The sequence below is a fragment of the Acipenser ruthenus genome, chromosome 3, assembly GCF_902713425.1.
Source record: "Acipenser ruthenus chromosome 3, fAciRut3.2 maternal haplotype, whole genome shotgun sequence".
NCBI lineage: Eukaryota > Metazoa > Chordata > Actinopteri > Acipenseriformes > Acipenseridae > Acipenser > Acipenser ruthenus.
The window spans coordinates 30,398,650-30,421,366 of NC_081191.1; the positions used below are offsets into that span (position 1 = coordinate 30,398,650).

Genomic DNA, 22,717 nt, shown 5'->3' on the forward strand with positions numbered 1-22,717 from the left:
GGGCACATCTCCGGTCTTTCTGCCAAGATTTCTACGATGGTGTCAATTTTCGTCACCTTTTTGACAGCGTATAACCGAAACTAAACATTGTGTACAATTCAAGCGCCTTTTTTTCCGCAGGGCACATGTTTCTTTTTGTCAAAAAGTGAGTGGGGTGAGGTGGGGAGGGGTGGGGAGGGGAGGGGAGGGGGCAGGGGCGGGGGCGGGGGCGGGGGGCATTTCCTCCTTGACCCCCTGGCCTCGGTCGACCCTGCCTCTAATCTATTGCAGCATTTCACTTAATATATGTCTTGTTTCCTTCTGCTGCTGGGGCTGAGCTGTAATATATTTTAATCAGTTTGTTTTTTGTTTTCTATTGACACAAGATTAATATCAACCCGTTTTGATTTGGGGGTACTGTCAGACAGTTAAGCCTGTTAGTTAGTCAGTTTGATAAAGAATGTAACCATATAGGGACGAAAAAGACAGGTAGACAAAACTTAAATATTCATTCTAGAAAATGACAGCATCTTTCATGATTTTGTTGTGGAAAAATACAAAAAGCAAAAGGTTCCTTAAAGGTATAAGCCAATTGCCTATTGTGTTTGAAAATTAATAGAATACCAGTTCTTACCATTATACATCAATATACCTAAACTACTTAGTGACCGGTATTTCTTATAGCAGATTATTTCCCCATTTCTGCTCAGACTCACATTTTAAATCTACTTTTATTAAAAACTCCCTGCTCAATAAAATGTCTTCCAAATGCCCCTTTTTCTTTCGTCAAAGGAACAAACTCTTCATTAAAACAGAAAAACAAAGTCCTTTTTTTTAATGGCGTAAAAGATGTCCTTCATGGTAACAGTTAAAGTACAGTAGTGTGCCACACTGTATCCCTAGTTTTTTTGTGATATATGTTCAATATAACCACCTTATATAGGGCAATTTTAAGTAGTCATAATTAATGTACTTTGTTGTAAGAGCTGCACTTGACAATGGCACACTGACATTACATTAGTTATGGACTACAATTGCAAGACATTATTTTTAGCTTTCCACTGAAAGACTGGAGTTATAAGTGTAATTACCTTCACAAAGTACATGAAATAAGATGAAATGTGTCCTTCAATTTTCTTTTGGTACTTTATTCTGCATCTGCTGCTGGTAAGTTGTATTACATATGATGTTCTAGCTGCTCTGTGTTTGTAAGAAGTGTGTCAAATGTATTCAGGTGTAGAAAAAACTCATTATCCAGGGATTAATGGTAAATAACAAACAACTGCTTTAGACACCTAGGCAATACCAATGTGATTATAGATACAATGCTACAAGGTGTAGAGAGGATATGGAAGCGCAGGAATCATCTTTCATTTATGTGGCACAAACTGGTGTGAATTGTAGTGTATTAGGTATTGTTTACATTTTTCGGTTTTAGAACATTTCTGAACTATAATGTATTACCCTCATTTTATTGCTATTTTTCAATATAAAATTCCTACGTATTTGACTGTAATAAACTAGTATTGTGTCTAGTTATCAGTATAAATCACATTTAAGAAATTAATCACAGTTATGGATTTGTCCAAATAATGTACTAAATTAATTCATTTATTTACTCCAAATCGTCATTAGCGAAAGAACACCAATAAAATTAATAACAATTATGAAACAACTTCAGAATACTTAGAAACCCTTCATTTTTTTTTACTTACCTATGCTGTATAAACCTGTCTTGGTTTTTTTCGTAGGAAGTTGCAAAAGAATACTAAACAACAATATGAAGGTTCATTATTAGCATACATTATGTGAGGTCAAATTGAGGTACTTGATCAACATGTGACCATTTTCATATTCAGGTAAAAAAGTATAATTTTCTTTTAGTGAGCATACACAATGGCAAAGACAATACAAAACTGTAAACCTCATTTATACATCTCCATAACCTAAATGAAACATGTAAGTACCACTAAAAGAGATATTTACGAACAAAAAGCTTTTATACATACAGTCCTGATTTTTGGTTTTGTTACATGATTGGGTCTGTATTTTCTAAAGAAAATTAGCTAATGAAAACTTTGAGTAAATAGCTAAGAATTTAGGACAGCAGGATCCACAGAAAGGAACCAGGCCACTCAAGAACAGCGCTAATATATCTTTTAAGACTAGTTTTCACTCAGTTTTCAAGGTGCAGAAGCCTGTTTTGTTTTACATTTAGAATTATGTGTCAGAAAAATTTAGAAAAATGTGTCAAGTAAATGTTGACTTTTACAGCAATAAAACCCAAACCCTTTAAAACAATTATTGTCTTTTATTTAATGCCACCTGGCGGGATGAAAGTGAGATTTTATGTTTAAAGGAAACATTTTTTTTTACCGGTACTACATGGGGACTGGAAGCCACCAGCAGCCTACATCTGCATTTTGGAATAATAATACATTTTAAGGAACTTCCTTAAATGCATTCCGTGTGAAGAATTATTTTCTGTTTGTTCTAAGGGTATTCTGCAAAGTCTACACAGTTTTATTGTCTGTTTAAATATCAATGTACATAGGAAGAGGTTTTACAGCTAAAACAATGAACTGAAAATCACCTGTAAAAATGAAATGCAGAAGTACTACAGCTGTGCAAAACTCAGAAGCATACCATGGCAATTCAGAAGATTTTTAGATGTGATTTTACTGAGTCCCAGAATTTTAGAGGCACAGTAATCCACCAGCCTCAGCAGATCTGAAGCAGTGACATGCAGACTGGGAGGCATTCCTGTAGATAAGAAGCCCAGAGCCCAGCTACGGAAATGAATAGCAGAATTTTTCAAATCAATCCTATACCTGATTGCTAATCAGTGTGGAGCTGGTTGATTTGCATTAATTTATACTACAGTACAACCATCAGATCTTATTGCTGCATTACTTTTGTGACTCTGTTCACTTAGCTGTGTGCTTGTCTGTCCTACATACTGAACAGTGCAGTGACAGCTGAAATGGTGCTCCACTTTACGTCTGCATCTATTGCTTCAATCCTATCTTTAAGCAATCCTAATAGTTGTCCTGACCTTGAAACAGGGCCTGGCTGTTATTGTATGAATTGCATTCTATTTTAAAAAGCACTAACAATTTCACAAACAGTTTCACAATTGATATGAAGGAAATGTCTTTTAGTTTGCCTTGTTGTATCGTCTGCAAGTGTCCTTGTTTCTCCAGCTGGAAAACCTGCGTTTTTAATTCTATTAAGAAATAAAGCACTAGTGAGCAGGTAATGACTAAAATGAAAGTCTTTTATACAGAAGCCACATCTTAGTATCTCTTTATTTATTGCTGAACACTGTAATCCAGGGGTTAATTTGTGCCATATCGCTCCGGATCCCAGATATGGTGCCTTTTTGTCTGACGGGCGAGAAATATACAGTTTTCAAATGATGAACCCATGTGGAAAAAAAAAAAGTTGCAAAAAGAACTCTACATACATAACATGTACAATGAAAATGAAATACTTTCCTTGAATGGCAAAACTGTACTGTAATGATTTGTGGATGCGACATCTGGAAAGAAAAATACTAGTTGTTTTACACCACCAATGACAAAATGCCAAATAAATAAATCAAATATAATAGCACTCTTAATGTAAGGGGTGTGCTATTATTATTATCATGATATTGTGTGTTTATTGTTTTTACTGAATTATGATTTTTGGGTTTGAATTATTTATTACATGATTTCACTTGATGTTTGTGGTGTGAAGTTGTTTTGTGTATAGTGTTAAGATGTATTTATTTATTTTTCAATTGTCCTTTTAATCGGCATGCAGTACTGTGTGGGTCTCCATAGAGACTGTTAAGCTGTGTCTCCCAATTAGCACAGGTATATAAAAGGTGCCCATTTTAATTAAACAGGAGCTACCTGTTTCTGGAATTGTGAGCTGAGAGCATGGTTTTGGGGAACTGCTGTTTGGGTAAGACAGACTTTGTTTGTTTTCTTGAATATACTTGTTGTGCTGGGAATTGGATGGAAGTGCCTGTTTGGAAATGTTATTTCTATGAAATCCTTTCCCACTCTGTATTTCAGTGGTTTGGCAATAGTATCCCCGTGCTCTCAAACTGCAGTAGCTATTTAGTTTGTCTATGACTAAAGCAGGGGTTTTGCTTTTAAAACTTTTACTACGGGCTGGTCTGAGTGCAAGCAGTTTAAAAGGGATTTGTTTTTACTGAACAATCTGTTAATAACGATCTGTGTATTTTACTACCAAAAAGTACCCACACATATTTATTGTTACTTACAGTGTATTGACTTGATTCGTGTGTTTATTAGGAGTATAAATCTTTTGATACCAGGTATTTCTGACTTCCATATCATTTACTAATTATTACTACATACTACTATATTGATGTACCATTAAACTGTTACTATACTTGACGTCTTTGCTATTTATATTGTGATTTAGTAACAACCAATTAACGTACTGGACTAAAGTGTTTAATGTATACTGCCCTTTTACTGGATGATTTAACTTAAGTACCGCTTTATCAATTTGCTATATATTGTGACAGAGTAGGGGGAGGAAAAAAGATGTGGTCAAGGAGGGTGCTGCAGGCCTACACTCCCCAGAATGTCACGGGGTTACCAGGAGCCAGAGTGAAATCACCTGGCTCCATTTTAGGGTGCGTTCATGAACTCAATCTCAGTGTCAGAGTGCACTCTGACTGTTCGTAAACTCTTGGAGTGCTCTGTGGTGTCATTTGAAAACTCAGAGGAGATTAATTTCAGAACACTCAGAGGACATTCTGGCCACTCTAGCTTCAGAGCATTCACTTTCAAAATGGCTGAGTTAAATCAAACTGAAGAGCAGCAGTAGTAATTACAGTAGTATTAGACTTAAGGGTTGAAAACTCATGTAAAAAAATCTGTTCGGTCTAAGAAAAAGCCATTAAACTGCACAACTGCATATTAATCATAGTTAGGGGTCTACTTAAATCGCGGAGAAATTGAACATTTTTTGCGGATTTATCATGGCATAAATAGCAAAATTTGTGGATATTTCACAGCTGTAGTCATACAATATAGAATATATATATATATATATATATATATATATATATATATATATATATATATATATATATATATATATATTATGCTTACCTCCATAAAACGGGCCGTCTTATTTGTTAAATGTCAGCATGCAGCGTCCACCAGCAGTTGCACCTGACATCCTCTGACTGGGGTGTGAATACTTTGTAACGATCACTCTACAGAAACATAAACATATAGACTAATCGAGAGCAATAAAAATAAACAAACAATCAGGACAATGAGGGAATAATAATAATAATGTAAACCAATATATTGTTCAACACAATAAGGGCTTATCTGGGCAAGAACAAGACAAGCCGACACAAAAAGGGAAAAAAAAACAGAGCAACCAAAAAACTAAAATAATACAATTACAGTCACAACCCAGAGTAAGTCCTAAGTCCGAATTTTTTAAATGTCCAGGCTTCACAACTGTGAGGTATAACACACCGTATAGCCAAATCCGTTGCACCCCAATATTAGCTTTTGTCCACTTTGTAAGAGTTATAATGCAAGAATAAAAATAAATAAAGAGAGTTGGTTAGATCTCACTCACTTATCCTGTCCAAATTGTCCAAGGCAGACTTGAGTGCAATGAAAATAAAGTTGCTGAATATCCAATCCAGCATAACATGAAAACACACACAAAAAAACATCCAGAGCAAACAAGGGTAAGAGCAAAGTATCAACAAAAAGAAAAGGAAGGACGAAACCAAAGAAAACCGTACACTAACACCGGTGGCGTGATCCAGCAAAAAAACTGTATATTCCTTAAAACGAACTTACAATAAGAGTTGTTGTTTTTTTTTTAAAGAGGCCTAACACATCCCCCTCTCCCCTTTTTTTCTATGCAAGGGGTTTCTTAAAACCAAACCCAGGGACTCATGCAGCTCATTAATTAGCACCTGTTGCATGACTGAGCCCTGGCTGAGAGGGAAAACACCTAGTTTCAAATCAACCACTAGGTGGGGGAAATACATTGATATGGCACGTTTAGCACCCACTGAATTCACTGGAATTGTAAGGCAGCGCTTTGCCAACTTGTAGAGACATGGAAAGTGAATCCCAAAACTCAGTCACTTTTATTGGCATCTGCAATTCTTTGACAGTTCAAGTACACAGCACGTTCGTTGTCATGCCCTTTCTGCCATTGGTATTGCTTTAAGTAGATTGGCGTCAAAACACAGAAAATATTCCTGACTTGGGTCAAAAATGCGAACAGCGCTTAAAAAGTAGGCAGCAGGCTGTTTAAATTTGTGGTGGCTTTAACTGGTGGTACTTGTAGTACTGATTTAACTTTGCTGTGATTGACTGGAACACGTGTTGTCTGCTGCGGGTTTCGGCTTGGCAGCCTGAAAGTTGTTGTAATACCATATCCTCGACCCAGTCATGTATATTCTTTGCATGGTAACTCACTGTATTAAACTAAAACGAATTCCACCTCGTAATCACTGGTTCTGGTGGAAGCGACACTGCTGCAGGTACTTTGTCACTTGGATTGGCAATTGAGTCCCGGTATCGTAATTTATGACTTGGACAATGCTTAAATGTTTTTTTTTAAAGAAGAAACCAGGATATCCACATCAGGGAAACTTGTGCGCCAAACATCACTAGCCAAGGAAAGAATATGTGCTTTGCAGGTAAGGTGAATTGCATTCGGCATCATTCTATGCATCACATCAGAAAAAGCTTTATGCAAGTACATCGCATTGTCAGAGATAAATGCGGAGACCTTGTTGAATTCTGAGCCATAGTTTACAACAGCCTTTACTGTGGCCTCGCTACAGTTGAGAAATTTACAGACTCAAGCTGAACAGGCTCTATTAGAAACACGGTCAGGTCGTTGTCGCTACAGCTGCCAGGTACAAATGAAACGTGGAGTATATAGTTATCCTTTGCGTCTGTTGCTTCGTCAGCTACAATCGAAACTGAATCGCATTCCGGCAGTGCAGATTTAACAGACTCAACGTGCGAAGCAATTCATTCTGGTAAATAATCCTTACGAAGTTTGTTTGCACGCAGAAATCTTCCAGCGTTTGCTACGTGTTTGTTGAAGTACTCCCTTAGTTCGGATTATCCATTTTTTCCAAAGGTATGCTGGCAGCAGTGAAGGCCTCCACTAGCTCGAACGTTGCTTCTCTTCTTGCTGAACTGCTTTCAGTTGCTCTTTTAAACATCGATGTCACTGTCGCTTGCTTTTTATTTTGGGCAGTAGCTTCTGCAGTAGATTTAAATTAATATGCAATTCTGAAGCAATATGGTGATTGTGCTTTTTCTTGAAAAATCTATAGTCACATTGCAAGATGAACAAACAATTTACCGCCGTCTGCATGCAAGGTTCCTGTTGGGAACTGCTTCACACGCTCCTGAGCTGAAACGTATTTCGATTTTTTGGATTTGCCCGTTATATTTGGGTTATTTTAAGTAATGCTACCTTCGATATGTTTTAAAGTTCAACCAGACTGATGTCACATGTACTGTAACGTTAAGTCATACAAAGTATATGACACTCATTCAGCAAGCTAGTGATTGGATTTAATTATCACATGGCCACATAAAGAAGGAAGTGTTTTTGCATCACAATGACTTGCTTTTGCATCGCAGTGACCGTGAAGTTTTAAAACAAATTATTTTATTAGTAATTCACATTTTATTTTGAATAATACTTTGAAGGTTAATTTCGCGGACAATCCTGTATTTCGCGATTTCCGCAAAATCGCGAATGATGTAGCTCTTCCACCCAACCCCCCCCCCCCCCCCTTTTGGGCTGTGGACGCTGCAGCTTCTCCCTCTTGGACGCTCTGGCTCCTCCTACAGGACTTCTCCTTTCTCCTCCTTGGCGGTTGGCCTCTTTATCTTATACATACGCACAGCAATTTAAATTTAAATTCCAAAAACGGTCAAAATGACCGCCTTGGTTGTTCTAGTGCTAATTGGAAACACAACATAATAGAGCTTTCACATTGGCTGAGGTACTTGCATTGGTTACACTAGATCATGGGTATGCAACATGAGGCGCATGCGCACGCGCCCCCCCCCCCGAATATATTTTTTTTATGAGCCGATTTATATTTTTTCCTCGATACAATGTTATCAAATATGGGGTTCTAAACCTATAATAAATAACATTTACTGCAAAATAGTATATATTTGAATGTCCCATTGGCTTTTAGAGGGCATCTACCTGTGGTCTATGTATTTTTCAAAACTGTGCATTTCTTTTTTTTTTTTTTTTAATTTAGTTGTTGCCAATTATTTATTATTTTCTCCCAATTTGGAATGGCCAATTATTTTTAGGCTCAGCTCACCGCTACCACCCCTGCGCTGACTCGGGAAGGCGAAGATGAACACATGCTGTCCTCCGAAGCGTGTGCCGTCAGCCGACTGCTTTTTTTTCACACTGCGGACTCACCTGCAGCCACCCAAGAGCTACAGCGTTGGAGGACAACGCAGCTCTCGGGCAGCTTACAGGCAGGCGCCCGGCCAGACTACAGGGGACGCTGGTGCGCGGTGAGCCGAGGACACCCTGGCCGACCTAACCCTCCCTCCCCCCAGGCGGCGCATGGCCAATTGAGCGCCGCCCCCTGGAAGCTCCCCTCCTCGGTCGGCAAAGGAATAGCCTGGACTCGAACTTGCGACGTCCAGACTATAGGGCACATCCTGCACTCAACACGGAGCGCCTTTACTGGATACGCCACTCGGGAGCCAAAACTGCGCATTTCTTGGCTACAATTACTTTAACCGCATAAAGGAATGTGTGTGTACTTCCTCACGAGGATTCCACTGTAAAGTCCTGGCTACCCAAGCACATGACTGCTGATGGCTGATCTATAGAACCTTTAAATGCCATTTCATGTACAAATAGGAAGCAATATCATCATGCAGAGGTTCTTCTTAGCACCTCCTTTCCTTTCTTTAATAGTTTTTTTTTTTTTTTTTACTTAATTGTAATTGTGCTAAAATTAGCTGAAGACAACTTTTATTCCCAGTGCATTTGCGAGAATGTTAATAGATTCAAGGCTTTTGTTCTTTGACTTCATTTTATTCAAGCTCATTAAAATGTCAAACGACCTACTGTAGTTTTCTATGCAACCAGAAGCACCAACAAAAGACTGCTTCAAACAAAGTCTTTCAGAGTGCTCCTCAGTCAAGTACCCCCTCCACTCCCCCTCCTTCCATCCCTGGCAGAAAGCAAGTTTATTAATCCTTCACAAATGAAAAGTATAGTGAAAGCAGTTTTGTGTTTTCATTTTATTTTGAAAACCAAAGAAAAGGAAATCAATTACTGAGCTCACCTGAATATTATTTCCTTCTAAAAAAACTAAATTACTCAGCAAACTTATCGCTTCCTATTGCAGGCCTGGTATTAAAGAAAACAATCAGGCCCGCAGGATTAATCTCTGACAGCCGCCTTATCTTTAACTCGCACCTTTTGTTATTTTCTGATGAGCTTCTCCTTTTTGCTGCCACATTGCACCATACCTCACTGGTTCCTTTCATTTTATCATCGGGCAGTGGCGGAGGACCTTTCAGTTTATTAAAAAAACCTTTATTTTTGAAGAACAAAGAGGAGAAGAAGGCAAACAATAAGGTCAGGCAATCTCCTTTCTGCCAGGAGTCACTCACCTGTTATTTACAGTGTTATCAGTCAGGGGGATTCACGCTTTTGAGACTGGGTCTCTGACAGGCCACACTCTTAATAACTGATTGACGCGTATCAACCTCCAGCCAAGGTCCTTTCTGCTTTTTGATACCAGAAACTGCCCTCTTTGTTTGCTGTACTTCCCCTCAGCCAGGTAGTGGGGAGGTAGGCTGCATAATGAAATGTTTCTCTCCTTCCAGGACAACAAATACAAAATAAAGAAGTAAATAATGTCCTACTCTTGCACAAGACAATGAGGGTCAATTGAATTTAGGACAGAGCTGGAAACTAAACAGCATACTGTCTAGTATGCTAGTATCGGAGGATCACCTCCAGTTAATCCCAAACTCTGTACTATCTTAATAAAAATGGCAATGTTAACTTCTGGATCAGCTGATCACAAACTTTAGCACAGACCTCGGAGATAAACTGATCATTCCCTTCCTCATTGGTAAAGTGTTAACTCCTAGCAAAATATCTAATCAATGAGATATGACCTTGCATTACTGTAAGAAGGCAGTTGTATTATATACACTAAAATACCAAATATAAAAATGCATTATAGCAATGATTTTTGTTTAATGTAATAAAAATACTTTCTGCATAAACATTAATTTTCAAAAACAACATATTTATTCATAAAAAAAGGTTATACACAAGAACTACTATTAAACACGAAGTTTAGAAGTTAAGTTTAGAAGTGTCAGATGTTCTATACATGGGATGACAATACACACCATTTACGTCCCCATTGGAACCTATCAGCAGCAACTACACTTATATCACTGAAAGCGTGGATCTCACACTTAGAATGTCAACAACAAAACATTCTAAATGTTTAAACCACTTACAGGTTCTATTAAAACAGATTAAGTACGTTAATATCCGCTTTTCATCTATTTTTAAATTTTATTTAGATTGAATGATTTATAATTTGGGGTCTCTTTAAATCGCAGAGAATTTACATATTTTTTCCCAGGTAGGTTATGGAATAAAATTAGGATTTCGCTGACATTTCGCGGACCTGTTTAAACATTAAATAAACCCAAGTAGATAATATTTCAAAGCACTTAAAAGCCTAAAAATAGTGGTACTTGCTTCTTTACTAAAACGGAGTGCTGTCATTTGTTAAAGGCAAGCATGCAACATCCCCCAGCAGTTGCTGCCGACATTTCGTCTGTGTTGTGAAGACTTGCCTATACATTGAGACTGCACGTTCTGCATCCACTGAAGTGTACAGATGTGGAAATCGATTAGAAACAGTCCCAAAACTCGGTTACCCTCAAGGGCATCTGGCATTCTTTAATAAAGGCAATATATGCAGCACGTTCGTTGTCATGTTGTTTGTCGGGTCTAAAATTCTAAATGCGTTTAAAAAGTAAGCAGTCGAAGTTGCTGAACCGAGGTGGCTGTGCTACATCTACTGATTTAACTTGCCTACAAACAGGAATACTTTCTGTCTGTGCTGACTTTCAAGTTTGTTTTCTGAAAGCTGTTATTTGTTTTACGTTCTGTTTAGCAGCCTCTGTGATAGCCTTTCGTTTAATGTGTTCTAAAGCTAAATATCGATCGATCGTATTTTCTCCAAAGTCACATTACAAGATGTGCAAAACAGTTTACCTGCATATAAAGTTTCTTTGGGAAATTTCTAGCCGAAATATATATAATATATTTAGCTATTTTTGCTTTGTTGTCCATTTTTGGTATTTTACATCCAATGCTGAAAACTAGATTTTAGCAACCTAAATCAAAACAGCAATGAAACACTGACTTTGTCCCACCTCCTACTGTATAGTACAGGTCCCAGAAAAGCCAGTACAGACGCACTGATAGGCTGATTAAAACATCATTGTCATGTGAACAGTAAACAAGTGAACCGCTTTTGGAATATTTTTTAAATGTTTGTCGAAGGACTTTTTTTTTTTTTAATTTGATTTTTTTGCCTGACCCTTATGGAAGGAAAATATATTTTGTCTTGAGGTTTTTGATATTCTCAATATATTAAAATATATTTTCGTTCCGTAAGGGAAGGGCAATGGACACAGGACGGCGAAGGAATAATAATAATAAAAAAAACCTATCTACAGAATTAAGATACGTAGTTTGAGTCGCTTGCGGTGTGCAGTAGTTCATTTAAATTTGGCTCTCTCCATAGTAGTCCGGTATGCATTGGAGGTGAATTTCGCAGTGACCCCTCAATTTCCAGATTTGTGTGAAATCGTCAGTCAGGTAGAACCCTACTTCTAATATGTTTAGAAGTGTTCGGTGGCTATCTCTAATAAAGTTGAAAGTTTTCTCTTGCACTCTTTGTCTATACCGCCGGTATTTTACCGGACTGCCCGGTATTTTTATGTACTTTGACCTCCTGTCCGTTTTTTTTGGGAAGATGTCCGGTAATTCTAAGCATTCTAATCTATTGGATATGTTCTTAAAAAATGTGTTACAATGAACAATTTAATATAACATGTTGTGCTTGTATGAGTGAAATTCAAATACGATAACACAGCAGTGTGTAAATGCACCAGAAAGAATCGAGGTAACAACGTAAGCCACCAAAACGCTGTACCGTTATGTTTTTCTTGTGTGCTCACCGCTGTGTGTTATCTGGTATGAGCATGCGCTCTGCTGTTAAGTTTGACTGCCCTTTGAATGAAGCGTGAAACTATTAAGTAGCATACTGTAACATTAGTCACAATGACAGAGACAAATGAAGTAGACAATAGGAGGGGATGGGGCGTCCTGTATTTTCGTATCTCAAAGGTGGCAACCCTACTGACAGAGACAGCAAAGAGTGCGTGATTAGAGTTTGCCAACGAACACTTAAGTTCCTTTTCGGTGACTGGTTGATTTCTCATAAGTAATTTATAATATAAAAGTAAAGTGGGGGAAAAAAATATGCTACTCTTAAAATAGATGTTGCATGAAATACGAAAATTAGATACCTCAAAGATATAGATGGCATTTCACCCCATGACTGGGTGAGTGAAATATAGCTAAAGCATAAAATAAAAAGTGAAATACCTCATAAATTTAAGATGAACTACGATTGGGTTTGTATGTCACGGGTCAAAGTGAAGGATTTTGCCCGCAAACACTGGTCATTTGAAGTTGCCAGTTTAAACGGTTTATGAGATGTTAGTCGTAGTAAGTGTGGTGGTGGCGAGTATTGACAAACTCATACAAGCCTCCCATATGGGGATGCTTAATTAGTAGATTGTGACCGCAAGATCTTATTAAACATCTCAAAGTTAAGGTTAATACTAACCTAGTGGTCATTTTCTTTGTAAAGAGTTTCTCAAAAGGGTGATGCACATAATTTGTTTACGGACAAGCACTCTGCTGTTGTAAATTGAGCTTGTTACTGCATGGCAGGGGAAATAGTTCAGTACAATTCAAATTCCAAACAGCTTTAAACGTGCGTTCTTATAGAAATATTCTGATAATTTTATAAGAAATAAAAGTAAAACCTCCCTTTTCCAGCTTATAGTTTGTCTGGTTGCATTGAGCCTCAGTGAGGATTTGCTGCACTGGAGCAGTCAAGGACAGAGCTTCAACTACACAGTTGTGCACCAAGCACCCAGCCAAACAGTGCCTTTCTTCTACTTCAAATCCAACCCAGCATCTGCTGTGACAAGTGATCACATTCACCCTGCCCCTCTTATCTACTCTCTCCCAGGGAAGCACTCCGGAGGCCCACAGTCTAATCTCACTGCTGATACTGCATTCATCAGGCCAGCCCATCGGACTGATGGCTCTTTTTTATCAGAAGAAAAAAAATAGAAACCAAAAAAAAAAAAAAAAAAAAAAAAAAAACGCCAAAGGATTTCTCTGTTCGCAGTAAAAAGGAAAATACGGCTCCCTTTTACTTTTCTTTTACAGTTCACTTGTAGTGATGGTTATTGTGGCACATTACAATAACCATCAGTCATATTACTACAGTGTGTGATATCAATGTTCAGACCTCCAAAAACACTTGACACAGATCTCAAGCACAGTACATTTAAAAAAATAAAAAAATAAACATCTCATAACCAAACAATAAAAGATATGCAAATAATTTTAACAAATTGCAATTTTGAAAATAAATCTGCTATTCACTATAGGTAAAGACAACTATTAATAATGTGAAAGAAGCAATTGAAAAATATTACTGGTAAGACATAGTGGAGAACATGAGCACAGGGAGATGCATGAGTACAAGTACAAACGAGTATTCGTCATGATTATGGCCATTTTTTTTCTGAGTACAAGTAATACACAAGTAACTTTGCTATTACTCGTTATTCAAAGAAAACAAATATAAGTCAAGCCTAGAGGTTGAGCGCCAATCCAATGTGATATAGTCTCTGACACAGTGGAGCTAAGTGTCATTTTGTGTTTTGTGAAGTCAGGCAGATGAAATATTCTTTTCAGAGATATATTACTTTCAATTTGAAAAAGGGATTTCCTAACAACTTTTCTTAAAGAAAAGTAATTAAAATACACTTTTTCAGGCTGGTGCTACAGTAAAAGCCTTTCTCTCTACCCCCAGCTCCAGCTTTCACTGCTACAAAAAGTGTAGCACAAGTTGTTAGTCACCCAATGGCACTTACTAGTACCACCAGCCTCTCAGAAATGAACACTCAGTTGGTGCAGACACAGTGATAATGAGGAGGAAATTGTGGTGTTTAATGCTGCAACAGCTACTACTCTGGTCTGTCGGACAGTAGTGGTGAGGAGTGGGACTTGAGCAGTGCGTCTACACAGCTGCAGCATTCTCCCGATTCAGTCAGACTTGTACCCTGAAGGCTTCCCCAGGCCTGCCCATAGGACCGCTCAATCCTCTACTGTCAAAAAATAAACAGACTTTGACTTCTGCCCCCAGCAAGGCCTGCACCTGCAGACTGTGCAGCACAACCTCCATGTCTGCACCAGGTCATCCATCTACCAGGGCCAACTCGCCAAAAGCAATTGCCCATACTCAGACCTCTTAAAGGTTGCACAGCTCCAATGCCTAGGTGAGTTGGGGGATAGGACCCACAGCATCTCAATACAACTTCCGTACACAACCACTTGTGCTTGTACACCAGTTTGTTGAAACAATCGGTGCCTCCCCAACAGCACAAGCAGTACATATTTACACAGCAACGCTGGCCAATACTGGCAGCAGCAGTAGCTTAGCGAACCCCTTTTTTCCTCTACTATGACCACCAGCCTCCAAAGCAAACCTGTTACCCCCAGAAGCAGCCAAGAGAGGGAGGCCTGGCCTATAGTGAAGGCCTTGCATGAAAGGCCACCCCAAATCACTCAATCACAGAATCGATTGGGGAAATGATTTGCACAGCTCTGGCCCCTTACTCTATTGTTGAAAACAAAGGTTGTAATACTTTGCTGGACTTCTTTGAGCCCTGATACAGAACCATAAATTTGGGGATCCTTAATACTGAGCTCTCCGTCCATAACATTCTGGAGCGTCTGAGGCACGAAATATACAAAGAAGGCGAAAGCCGAAACATTGTAGCTAATTTATAAAATAGTTAATGTTCAGTTATTTTTGTTCTTCATTAAGTATTTCTAGTGATTGAGTATCCTGTTGGATTCTAATTCTCCTTGGATATAGAACTGTTTTCATGGTTGTCTACTGTCAGCAAACAAAAGCCCATGATGCTTCAGCAAGTCTGTAAGAGGACTGAACTATCTCACTATCGCCTTGGTAACCTGTTTTTAGCAATAATGGAGAAATGGTTTGTGACCATGTTTTAAAACTGCCTGCATTGACAGCAATTCGATGTTTCATTAACAAGTGAGGCATGTCCTGGGGCCCAATAGATTGGAAAATGTATACATATGAGTCATAAACATTTATTTTTCTTCCTATCATATAATGTTCATTATTTTTTCTGGAGCCACTATAGTTATTAGTAGTTCAGGCATTTCCTCCATGTGCTGGCAAAGTTTTGGAGTAAAGGCATATCGGTCTAAAACACCGAATGTAATAGATATGTAGCAGTTGGCTTTGATTTGTGAAACACGGTGTGGCAGGGTGCCCCGCCTCTGTGTGTGTTTTGTGTTTTATGTTGTCTGTTATATGTATTGTAGTGGTGCATGGAGTGCGGGTTATGTAGCACAGGTGATGTAAAATGTATATTTGTATTTAGGCATACGGAAATGCCCAACAACATCACGTGCAGATTAAAATGGGTATTTGTATGGGGGCACGGGAAGTGCACAATTAGTTCACATGCTGGGATTCAAGTGACTGATTAATTAGTAATTGAATCCTGGCACAGCTGTGTATATATAGATGTATAAATCACTCTCGGGTTTGGAGGTACAGCGAGGAGGTACGGGAGAGAGAAAGAGGAGAACAAAATAATAATAATTGCTATGCATGCTGGGTCTACACCAGCCTGCTACTTGTTATAGGTCAGTGTTTGTTTGTCTGTTTGCCATTGTGCCATTTTGTTTGTTCTGTGTTTCTATTTTGTTAAACCTTTTTTTATTTGTTCATTTATAATAAACCGGCGTAACAGCGCGATTTATTCACAGTACTGTTGTCATTACTTATTGGCTTGACATCACCACCAGCGAGCTTGTTCACATATGGTTTACACAATTGAGAATCGGTATCCCTTAGTCAGAAACAGTAATTATATTAGTGTGACTGAAATAGAAATGTTACCCATTACCGATATGGGATACACCTAGGGATTCTGTTTTTCTGTGTTTAATTAAATTCTTTGTTTTTCATTTTAGCTATTGAGTTATATAGATTATGTTTTTTTTGGGTTTTTTTTTCAGGGTTATCACTTTTGATATACTGTTTTTTTTTCGTTTTTTTTTTTTGGCTACTTCCCACAATTCTTGGCTGTTTTTTCCTGGTACAAATTGTATATTAACTCGACAGTAATTGTACACAAGTACCTTCTTTCCTTTGCTGTCTTCCACAAAAAAATCCTTATGGTTACGGGCATATTCTTCTGGGGTTTTTGTGTGTAGGCATTTTTTAAAAATTTCGTCCAATTTGTAATTCTGTTTTAAATCTCAGGAGTGTATACAATCCTCCCTATCTAACTAAAACATAGCTTTATATCCCGCAAACAAGAACAATCCTCCATATCTAATTGTAATCTTGTTTTAAATCTCGCAAGCATGTACAATCCTCCCTGTCTGTGGAGTCTCTAATAGAAATGTAAGAATTTGCTACCACTCCGTTGTTGGGGTGGGTTTAAAGAATTCATAACAAATCAATGCTAGATACAAATCGGGAGGGAGGGACATCGCGTAACTATCGGTAACTGCACTTGGAAAGGGGTGAAAATGTAAATTAAGTAACCTTTACAAGTGTTTTCCAGTGTTCATTGGCTATACACCAATTTGTATTTGTAATTTTTTGTATTTGGGGTGTTTCTATCTGTGTTTTATCGGTGTAGCCCAATTTACCTGAGTAAGTATGTCAAAGCTGTCAAAGAGCCCCCTCTGCGTCAGGCACAGAGTCCCTGCCCCATGAGGGGATAAAGTGTCACGAGCAGAAGGGATCAGCACCAATTTCTATTCAGGCCTGCAGTGTTGGAGTGAACGCAGCGACTTCGAAAGGTAATGGCTAACATTTCTATTTCAGGAAATCTGGAATTATATATAACTTAACGTTCCCTTTCAAGTATGAACTTTTATTCCATTACTGGATAGTATACCCAAGCTGTCACTTGTGCAGGACTTGCAGCACTGGCAGATGTGCTAAAAAGGGTAGACGGGGAGGCTGCCCTTAGCACTCTGGTCCCAAAACCCAGGTTTTGATACCTATACCCAGTTGTTGCTGTTTTCTGTCTACTTCAATCAAAAGCAGTTAGAAAATAGAAAGAATTATTACTGAAGAAATCTTGAAGGTTTTTAAATGATTAAATTTGCAGAGATTAGCCATTCAGCAATACTAAAAGAAGCAAAGGTAAACAGCAGCTGTTGATCGAATCATCTTCCACAGAGTTCAGTGATCAGCCATTCGTAACATGGCAAAAACACAAAGGCCATCCTCCATTGTGTGACAAACCAATAAGGAAATACCAGCATAAAATCAATAAAAGGGAAGAAAGTCAGCTTTGTGCCATGCTCTCTTTGTACACAGCAGTATATTTATTAATAAACACTATCATGTCATCCTCCCTTTCTCTGACCTGTAACATAATTAAGTGATTTTGGAATTCTGTTTCAATAACCTTTTGGCAGATAGGGAATGACTTAATTCCCCCCAAACAGTCTAGGGCAGTGGATTTCAACCCTGGTCGTTGGGGACCCCCGTGTCTTCTGGTTTTCATTCCAACTGAGCTGTCAATTACTTAACCAAACCCTTAATTGAACTAATAATTGGCTTAATTAGGCCATTTTTAATTGTCTTAAACAACTGGGGATTTCAACTTAACTATAAAATGTTATAAATAACTTCTGTAAATTTTTAGGAGCTGAGAACAATTAAAGGTCTAATTTAAGCTAATTATTAGTCAGACTCTCTTTGTCACATCAGCTCTGGGGAGGTTCTGTCATACCGCTAGGTTGAAGAAACACACAATTTTTAAACCTGTCTTTGATTTTTCTGTCCAAAAGGAGAGCATAGCCTACCAACATTAACCTTATCTCTGACACTTTTTTTTTTTTCCTTCTACAGGACAGATATTTCTGACAGTTCTGACAGATCTTGCTGAAAAGCACATTTATTTGAGCCTGTGTTTTTTATTTTATACATTTTTATGGCATTGTGAATGATTATCCACCAACATGCATTATTTGTTAAAGATAACAGGCTCTATTTTAACCTTTTGCGGTTCTATGTCGGACCAGGTCCAACATTACAATTTTTCATTTCTGGTCCGATGTCGGACCCTGTCCGCCATCATCAAAAAGACATCAAGCACAGGTCTCTAGTCGTTTTTTCTCCAGAAAAATCAGAGAAAAGCTTTCAATGGCTAAGTGAGGCCGACAGAAGCCGAACAAAATGGAGGTGGATCTTAGCAATACACGCAGTCCCTGCACCACAGACATAACACGGACATTAACAAACAAGATGCCTTCTTCCGCATCCAGCGTTCAAAGAATATCACAGATATTTGCCAAGCTTTTTGAGATGCTATAGTAATAAAATAATGACTTGGTTTGCATTATTGAGGAGTTTGGTGATAAAACGAGTGATCAGGAGATGATTTATCAGTATGCATTACTATGAAGAGGTATGTGAAAAATACAGCGAACAAGGAGTGGGGCAGGGCTGGAGATGCAGTACAGTGTCCTGTTGATATGCAGTGCCTTTTAAACCTGTTTTACTGTGAATAAAATTACTTTTAAACAGCACGTGTAAAATGAACAGCGCATGTGAAAATAAATTGGACCTGACGCACCTGACAGGTGCTGAATAAATGGACCGCAAAGGGTTAAAACCAGTTCAACCAGCATGTCAGTGGACTTTCTGATACACTTGAGTTACATGATTCAAAATACATCCTTGCTTTTTCCCTACTGTTATACATACTTGTATATGATGACCATGGATAGTTAATGTTTAGATGGACTGTTTGTGGATACTGCTTGAAAGACATAGTTGTTTATTCTTGCACACACTGAATGTTTGTCCAAAGCCACTTGAAAGAGATTTAAATAAATATGCACAGTTAAAATGTAGCCACAAAAGACATGCAAAGAGGTGGAACATGACCTTTAAGAAAATGGCTGTTTTTAATCTAAATTCAAAAGATGGCCACTAAGCCAGCTTACCCAGTGAAGTTAAAGGAGTTTCTAGGCCTCCAGTTATACCGACTAAAACTTGTATTGCTCTGACAATGAGGAAGGTCCCACATCCAAACTTACACCAGGACAACTTTAGCATTTGTAGCTGCATCTTCCAATTATTAAAGAAATCAATGATCGCATGCTACAAGCACTGTAATTTCAATTTGCACGAATTAAAGTGCCATAAACCTCCTGGTGAAAGAGGGGCTGCAACTGGGGGGGGGGGGGGGGATTAAAAATGGGGTGGAATGTAAGAGGAATTATGCCATTTTCTTAGTAAAATGTGTATATTGGATGGAAAGACACTAATTATAATAAGAGATGCAGCAGAATACAATAAAGTCCTGCTCTTTCTATCCAGCCTGAACTGTTTGCAATGGTAGGTGCTAGTGACATTCCCAGCATGACTATATTAAATTGTCTTCATATTGCAATACACAATGTACATAACCTAGACTCTATGACAGGGTGTGAAGGGTATCATTGCAGACAAGCTAGTGATGGGAATAGCAGACGCAGCTGACAAAAATTGTGATTAAAACCATTGGTCTGCATACTTTTATTTACAATTAAACAAAAACTAAAAAATACAAATCAAAATCATCCATGCAGAGCTATCTTGGTGAGTGGGATCAAGAGCTCAAGCACCTGGTACTTCTTGCATCCCTACACCACAACAACCGAAGAGCTGTCTCCCAGTTTCTTCCTTTTAAATATGGCCAAACGAGATTGAATAATTTCCAATCTAGCTTGATGACATTCTCACATCTTTTTCTTAAAATAATGAATTAATGTAATAGACTATTTGTGATATGCAAAAATAAAGTTCTGGAGGCATTCTGCTCAGTATCAGTATTTAAAAAAAAAATGTTAAAATAGCTACAATATATATATTTTTGTTTAGAACAACATGTATCATTGATCTCACAGACAGGTATCCTCTGCTTTAGCCAGACCAGGGTGATATCCAGGGCCAAAATGTCTATACATCCCTTATAAAAGCTTCCCACAGTAAAACCGTAGCAAAGTGTAATAAAGGAAAGTGAAGGCATGAGAAAGCATATGCAAGAATTGTAAAGCCCAGCTAGGTAGGGTAAATCATTTCTCAAATCAAAAACTTCAACTACAGCACAATTTACTGTGGTAGACTTTTATAAGGGATGCTATATCGCATTAATTTATTACATCTATCAATGCTGTGTCTTAGTCTTTTGAATGCTTTAGTGTTATTTATTTATTTACACTCACCCTTATCCCTGTTTTCAAAAAAGCAAGTGCAGTACAGAAAAATCTGGATTATCTAAACTTTGATTTTGCAAACACCTCTGTAGTTCAAACAGCCTCCTGGCAACCTGTCCTGTCGTGTGCACTGATTTTCTGCCCTTCTCCAACAGATGTAACACTGAAATGAAAACAAATGCAAAGCATATACACTATACAGGGGGATGGATTAGCCAAACAAACATTTTTAATACAACAGCTTAATTTAGTAGCAGAGTTTATCTGTAATAAATTAAGGTAAATGTCTGATCTACCACCCAGAAATAAACAAGTGTTTCCAACTTCATAAATGCAACTTTCTTTTCTCTCTCTTGCTATTAATGGACTGCATACATAACAAAAAAGCTAACCCCAATATACATTTAATCACACACCAAAGACTATCTGACCCTGTTTGAATGTGCTTCGATTTTCCCCACTTTGCCTTTCTGATACTAATTGAGGAGTTTCTTTGTTTCCTTCCTAATGAAGCTAACAGAATGCATCTGGCAGGTGCTTGTATTCTTTCTCTGCCTGGGTAATAGCCCAGCTGGAGGCTATAGCCCTACACAATACCCTTGGCCATTATTTCACTGTTAGAACAGCAATTTATTGCTGGGCTCTCCCTCAGATTGGGTTTAAGGAGGTATGAAATGCTGTCCTAATTGCTATGTACATAGTAACAGACACCTGTTCTAGCCTCTACACTAGCTGATGAATCACTCACCTGAGACCTTTAGGATGGTCGAGGTGAAATTTCAGACAGCTGCAGCCTTAAAGAGTTCATTTAATAAATTATAAGGGCTGTGATTTAGGTGTGTATGCACCTGTAACCAATAACAGGTTTGTAATTAAAAAAAAAAACAATAATTAAAAAAGCTACAATATATATATATATTTTTCCACCCCTTCAGTAAATCTGTATTTGGAGGATAGTTGTGCATATTGTAAAGTTGCATGCGCTGACAAACTAGATATGAAGTTTGACTGAGGTGAGTGTTTAGATATCAGTGTCACAGAATAGGTAAATACTAGTGTTGCTTTATTAAAGGAAACATAATCCATTTTATCATTGATTCTTATTCCTTACAGTAGGTACACCCATTCTCTTATGGGAGGTGAAAGTAACAAATTAAATAATGAATGACAATTCATTAAATGCTAAATTTAAGCATGTATCGAATATTGAATTATGGCATCAAATAATAAATACTAGCATTAAACATTAAATTCATGTATCAAATGTTACATTTTAACATCAAATATTAAATTCAACATTGAATATTAAATGCAAGTATTGAATGTTAAATACTATCATCGAATGTTAAATGCAACAGTCAAATGATAAAAACTAGCATCAAACATTAAATATGAGCTTTATACATTCAATGTGAATTTAATGCTAGTATTTATTATTTGATGCTAAAATTCAATATGCGATACTTGCTTAAATTTAACATTTAATGAATCGTCATAAATTATTTAATTTGTGTTACTTTCACCTCCCATATCTCTTTGTTTTAATGTTACTTATCAAACTCACTTATGAATGGTTTCTAAAGCCTATTTTGCATGGGACTAAAATTCACTATCTTTAATCCTGTGTGTCAGTTTTTCCTGTTTCTGGATGATGTAGAAAGCAAGATGAACGGACGTCACTTCACCATGACTTGCTGCTCATTTGGGGAAGTCAGTGCTGCCGAATTGTATGAGCAAACACTAATTAGCATCCGGGTTCATAGGTGACAATACACACACCTTTCACAGAAGCCCTCTCTTTGTTCAGAACAACACGTATCATTGATCTTGCAGACAGAAACCGAGTGAAACAAAGTCCACAAGTTGAGATTCAACAGATATCCTCTGCTTTAGCTGGATTCAGAGGAAGATATTCTATGAGTTTTACACCTGTGTGAATTGGCCTTAAGTTTGTATTCAGGCCAGTGTAATTGCAGTACATGCAAATTGAATGTATACAAACGTATTGTACTAAAGTTTGTTAATATTCCTGTAC

At 37.8% G+C, this 22,717-nt stretch overlaps 1 long non-coding RNA gene across 1 annotated transcript; it reads right to left on the minus strand.

The window, feature by feature from the left end:
* Window positions 1-5,117: 5,117 nt before the first annotated feature.
* On the minus strand, window positions 5,118-5,865 carry LOC131732426 (uncharacterized). The gene is made up of 2 exons (XR_009325522.1): window positions 5,605-5,865; window positions 5,118-5,224 (listed from the first exon to the last, which is right to left on the minus strand). It is a non-coding gene; the product is annotated as an uncharacterized LOC131732426 (long non-coding RNA).
* Window positions 5,866-22,717: the final 16,852 nt, after the last annotated feature.